General features: G+C 35.8%; 1 gene segment (V, D, J or C); it reads left to right on the plus strand.

Moving 5' to 3' along the window:
* Positions 1-5,027: 5,027 nt before the first annotated feature.
* On the plus strand, positions 5,028-5,384 carry LOC308422925 (immunoglobulin lambda variable 2-14-like). The segment is given in 1 exon: positions 5,028-5,384.
* The last annotated feature ends 1,576 nt before the right edge of the window (positions 5,385-6,960 follow it).

Consider the following 6,960-nt stretch of genomic DNA (forward strand, 5'->3'; position numbering starts at 1 on the left):
AGGCAGTGAAAAAATTGTAACCAAAATGAACTAAGTAAAAGGAAACTATATAGGAACCTATAATTTTACGACTTAAGTAATAAATATAGTAAGAATGAATGAGAATAGAATGCATGTAGTATAAAAGAAGAGAAAGTGGGAAATATTTGTAGATAAAAGTTTAAGATATATTGGGACCAGAATTGGGGAAACTAGAGTTGTAGGAAGAATGTTAAACAAATATAAGAATGGGGAAAGTCTTGAAAAGCTAATTGAAAATATAAACTATTTTAAATATAAGCATGTGTACCTTACATGAATGAAAAATCCTATTTCTGCAAGACACAATTAAATTAAAATTTCTGCGCCAGGTATAAATTATTTCTCTGCAACTTATTGGTCAGGGAGGCCCAAAGAAAAGTTCTAAATAATCCAGGCTATTGTGTTCATTTTTGATTGCTACTCATAACTACTTGGCAGTGACTATTGCTGAACATATCAAATATTTTGTTGCAGGACATGGACATATCAATATTGAGCTGAATATGGCATTTTTTCATTGATGACCATTTTTATGATGCTTAAAGGTGAAATACATGTAGCTAAGGTATAAAAAACATCAAATATCCTACCTAAAGCTTGATCTTGCATGAAATACTACTGCACTGAAAAGTAAGATGTGCACCTTATTGTAATAGTAGCAAGTCTGTTTATTCTAATGGACTCTTCTTTAGCTTGGACATATGTTCTATTCAACAGAATAAAATTAATGATAATTGGTAATGGAGACATGGTCAAACTCCAAAGTCAGAGAAACCAGACTTCCCAGAGAAAAATAGGTTGGTAGATATTTTCCTAAATGGGTATATTCTTAACTTTTCCTATGAAAATTTATGTTTATATAAATAAATTTCTACAGCTTCATAACTGATAAAGGTCTGAGAATGAGTGATAGGACATGCTGAGCCATGCACAAGACCTCTACATCAACCACACTACACACCCCACTAGTCTCAGAGAATAATGCAGGAGGGTGAGGCTGCTGTGAACGGCTGTCTTCGCACATGGCTTTTCTCTTTCACACATGAACCACAAATGTGCTCATCTGTCTCAGTCATAAGCAACATGAACTCAGATAAGAACTGTCTTACTGGAGAGAAGGGCTCCTGACACACCAATCCTAATTGGGATGCTACTGGAAGCTGGTGTCTTTAGGGGGAAGTATAGTCATTTTTCTTTGAGGACTGGCTATTTATAGGCTTTCTTCTACAGAACCACTGAATGACATCATTTTGTGACATTAGATAAACAGCTGATAACTGCCCTCACTCAAGTCAAAATCACAAATGATTTGCCACATTTTTTTGTTTAGGAACCAATGGGAAGAGCTTCAAATAGGTATTATTAAATATCAACGAATAAAAACAAATAATTGTGATATATCCTATAAACCTAATTGTACAGTGTAACCAATAAAACTGAAACACATAATTTAAGGGAACATAGAGTCATATTTTTAAGACTTGGTGCTGAAATACATGTTCAGGATAAGGAAAGGGTTCACTTAAGACAAATTCCCTACATTAGTTTTGATATTGATTGTCTCTCAAATTATCAGAGAATTGGACACATGAAACTCCCTCTTATGTGAATTCCTAACATATAGTTCTGTGTTTGTGTAATAAAAAATGAGACAGAAAGATGTCAAGGGATGGTGCAATTTGAATACTTTGAAATTTAAGCAAGAACCATCCCTTTCTCCAGCACCAACATTATTGCTGTTATCCAGATATCATGAACAAAACAGTGAACTTTTGAATATTTAATTAAATTAATGTCATTATAGATGCAAATAGGGAAGTGAAAATTCACCACCACAGATGCTGTCTTGAATGATTAGTCTTTACTTTTATTTTATCATTGTCGTAAAGAAAAAATCAAACTGAAAAAAAAAGAAAGAAAATGACTGCTCCTAGGTAGAGTGGAGTAGAAACTTTATTATAGAGCTGTCAGAGAGCACAGCCAGAAGCAGAAACATATGGGGAGCCCAGACTGCTCATAACTCTGAATAATGTGCAGAGAGTAACAAGGAGAAGGGACCAAGTACAGTAGCTGGGAGGCCAAATGTACAAAAGGGGGGAAAAGGTCAAAAAGGGGTAGAGAGAAGAGATAATCCAAATGTCTGGATTATATAGGGAAAACTGTCTGGGAGAAGGGGAGACTAGTCCCTGAGCTGGAAGTTTCATGGTCAGGGGTGAGGTATGCCTGTATTAGGTAGGGATGCTGGGAGAATTTGGAGGCCAAGTCCACTTTGATACCTTAATAGGCAACCAAGCAACTATCTTGTGTTTGAAACATAAATAGACCTCCTGCAGGAATGTTCTTCTGCCAATTGTCAGGGGCCGTTCAGGGCAGGTGCTAGAGATGGGAACACCTGCTATTACTAAAGTATCATATTGATTGAGTTATAAAATACAAACAAACATAAAGTAGACCATCTACAGAACCATTACCCCATCTATAGATTATTAACTGAAATAATTCATTGTATAAGTTAATTATAATACAGAAGTGGTTCTAGGGTACATTTATACCATTGTTTCTTCCTGGTCTACAGATACTTGATTACTGCAACACCTGTTTCTAGGTTCCTTTTTGTGGAAATCAGAATTACCTGACCTGTATATATGGAAACCTATAGCTTACTGTGGATGGAGGATGGATTATGATGTTTTAAATGAGAATGACATCTAAAGACTCATATACATGAAGGTTTGGTTCTCAGTTGATGAATTGTTTTAAAAAGGTTAAAAAATATGACCTTGCTGTGGGAAGTGTATCACTGGGGATATGGTATGAGATTTCAAATGCCAATGATAGGTCCAGTCACCTTCAGACTGCAACTTTCAAATCAAATATAAGCTCTCGGGTACTTCTCCAGTGCCATGCATGTCAACTTGTTGACAGTCCACCATGACAATTAGATGAGCACTCTGAAACTGGAAAGAAACTCCCACTTAGATGTTCTTATTAATGAACATACTGTGTTTCTTCACAGTAACTGGGCAGTAACTAGGACATCAATATTACTTATTGAAGCATAAATAGGTCATTTGGCAGTGTATAATACTAATAGTGTGCATGAAAATAAAAGAACAAATTTGGGTTAATAAAGCAAACCATTTTTATATTCCTTTTCAATTTTTAGTTTTCCAGGGTAAAAAAAAATGCTAAATAAATAAATTTACATCCTGTTCTTTACCTTACCTTTTTATTGGTTATTATAATGTATTTTGAGAAAGTACATTTCTCATTCTTTTTCTTTCAAGTAATCCACTATTTCACCACCATTAAACCCCTTCCACAATTTAAATATTCTATTTTTAAATCTGACAGAGACCATTAACAGGCTGTCAACATAGTTTAATGTCTTTTACTGAAACTTGAGTCCTCAGTGGATAAATCCTGAAACAAAAACTGACTCTTTTCTTCCTAGCAACTATCTGTTGCTAATATTCCTTAAGCAAGTAGTGGGACAACCTGTTATTCTATGCTTAGATTTCATGGCACTTGACCTTGGGCCTTTATTATTTCAACTGTGCAAATGCCCCCATAATATCTAGAAAGCACTGTTTGTCTTTAGAAATACATTGCTTCTGGGCCTTACATTCATTTCATTTCTTGCAGCTATTACCCATGAACATGAAGAAAATGTGTAGAGGGGTATGTGTGTGTGTGTGTGTGTGTGTGTGTGTGTGTGTACATATGAGAGAGAGAGAGAGAGAGAGAGAGAGAGAGAGAGAGAGAGAGAGAGAGAGAGAGAGAGAGATGGCAAGATTATTTTCTTTAAACTTTTAAAACACAGTAATGTGGCCTCGGTTTCATGATTACTTCAGTGATTCTAGACAAGCTGCCCCCACTTCTATTCAGAGTTGTTTGCTGCCCCCATAACATCTGAGCCTCGATTTCACCCTTCACTAGTCTCGAGTAGCCAGTCATGATTTTCTTTTATGTAGTTCACAGCTGGATAAGCTTGATGATAACATAATTCATTCCAGTACTATGAAAGATAAGTTGTAGAGCTGAAGCTTCCATGAAAATATTAGGTTGATTTTTCAATTTTCTAATACTCATGTAACTGGTTTCTTCAGCAGAAGTTCTATCACCCAATTCTGGGATAAATCAAGAGAAATGGCAACGAACTGTAATGTTTAGGACTCTGTTGGTACCTGCAGACTAATAGCTTCAGAAGAGGTAGACTTTTCCTCATATTGAGATTTTATTTTAAAGTTAAATTTGTGTATGGAAGGTGCATTAGTAGTTTCAATTGAACTCTTTTCATAATTGTACATATGCATACTTTGGTATGTTGCTCTATAATAGATTTCTATTTGGTTTTTCAAAAGACTTTGATAACTATCCCACTCCATTTTCCATCCACTACATGTTTATGCTTTTCCCTATCTATTAACACTCCTCATTCATTCCATTATTCTCCAATTCCCCTTTAGACCACCTACATTCTATTGGACCTCTTTTTAGAGTTCTCCTCCCATAACTCTCAATATATTTTCTTTAATTTCATTATTGTTTCTAGTTTCTACAGTACTTCAACTTAAACACACATATCCAAAGATGGGAAAATTAGGTTCTCCCAGGGAAGGGAGGGTCTAGAACAAAAGTATGAACTCAGTAGGTTCTGCACAGCTCCACCAAATGAAGACTAAAAATATAGAGTAAAGCCTTATGGGAGAGGGGATAATTTGCATGGGAGATTTCTCAGGCCTATTTAAGGAGACAGAGACACTGGGTATTTTATTTTTCTTTGCTTTGTATGTGTGTGTGTAGCATTGGGTACTTTGGAACTAGCACTCTGCAGCACTCCACAATGGCCGGGATCCCCATTCTTTTTGTCCTGTTAACTCTCTGCTCAGGTACTATTTGCAAAACAAAATGTAGGGATTAAGGAGTCACTAGAAACATAACTTTTTCGTATTTTGACAGTAAACTTACCTCGTTGTTTGTCCAACTCCTCTATTCCAGCGTCCATGGCAGAGTCTCAGTTAAGTCAAGAAGCATCAATATTTGGTTCTGTTGGACAACAAGTCACACTAATCTGTACTGGAACTGGTGGTGATATTGGAGCATATGATGCATCCTGGCACAAAGAAATTCCCGGTGATGTTACCAAATTCGTGACAGTTGGCTATTCCCGTCCCTTTAGCAACACCTATTACCTAACTATGACAGAACTCCAGGCGGAGGATGAGGCCACTTATTACTGCTCAACATGGGACAGCTTTACAAATGCTCACACAGTGTTCCATATGCATGAGGAACTGAGACAAAAACATTCCCCTGATGCCTACCAGCCTGATCACTCCATGACAGCCTGTAGCAGTTAAGTGGGTGACCATGATTATCATGGTCCTCCTCCTTGCATCTAGTCCTCAGATAACAGATTATTCTTAGGTGGTAGTAATATTAGGTTGGATTCTAACTGCCTTTCTGAGATATACTTTGCAAGTCACCAAATAAATGTGCAGTATAATTATACTTTCATATTTGCAGAGTAGTACAACTTTTATATTATAAAAACCTAGAATGAAATCTCCTAAAATGAAATAATTATTAATTCGAAGGAAAGTAGAGAATTGTAACTTTGGATTATAATTACAATTTCTGATATCACTTTGTATATTGAGAAAACAATTATGCTAGTCTGCTGTCTGGACACATACTAGGCATTATAACCTTGTACTGTCAAAAACTTTGTACTTTTAAAATAAATTCTATTAGTATACCACAAATAAATAAATCTTTAATCAGTTTGGTTCCATTTTTGTATCCATACATATCTTTACTATAGATGTCAGCCTGAAACATTTAAACGTTTCTGGGAATATAGGTATGTTTCTCCTTTTGGGGGCTCATAAATTGGACTACAATTTTTAAGAAAAAAATGTGACAATTTACTGGAAATTTCTCCTTTTAAAACTGGCTGAAAAAATACAATTACGTAAGCAAAGTATTCTGACCAGCAGATTCTACATTTTCACATGAGTATTCAAATTTCAAGAGTTTTTACATTCACATATTTCCAAAGTGACCTGCAAAGATAACTAATATAAGTAAGATCCTTTTTTATTATTACTCTTAGTTTTATACAGTTCATCCATTGCCTCTCTCCCAAACCCTCTTCCCACAATACCTTTATACAAATAATAATCAGAATGAAAAATAAAATAGGGAAGCAACATCCATCACAATAGTCATAAATAAAATAAAATATCTTGGAGTAACTCTAACAAAACAAGTGAAAGACCTGTATGATAAGAACCTCAAATTTCTAAAGTAATAAATTGAAGATCTCAGAAAATGGAGAGTCTTCCTATGCTCATGGATAGACAGGATTAACATAATCAAAATGGCCATCCTACCAAAAGTAATCTACAGATTCAACACAATCCCCATCAGTAACATCAAAATGATCTAGGTGGCATCAGGCCCAAGAGTCTCCTAGGACTGACCAGGGTGATGTAGCAAATATATCAGTGGGCAGTAAATTGTACATTCTAACTGCAGCTCCATCTATAGGAGTGACAGCGACCATGTGGACAGGATAATGCTAAAGGCCATTAGAGACCATCTAGAACAAAGCAATCATTCCCAGGAATGTCCCACATAGTTCAACATGACCAAAGCAAAGTTTTAAGAACGATGAATCATCTGCTTTCATGTACTTTGATAGCTGAGGCTAAAGTCACAGTGTGAGGTCCCTCATAGATGTAGGAGAGGGGGTTGTATTTAATCACCAGTTGACTTTTAAGTTAAAACAATAGTGGGCTTGTTTTTTATGGCTACAGATAGGCAGTGCAGGGTTGCATTGGTCCAGAGTCATGATATCCTCTGATATAAGTGCATTGTACTTACTTAGAAGGTGAAACTAATAGCACAAGTAGCATCTCACATAATTATAAG

This window comes from Micromys minutus, assembly GCF_963924665.1.
Source record: "Micromys minutus genome assembly, chromosome: 7".
NCBI classification, from domain to species: domain Eukaryota; kingdom Metazoa; phylum Chordata; class Mammalia; order Rodentia; family Muridae; genus Micromys; species Micromys minutus.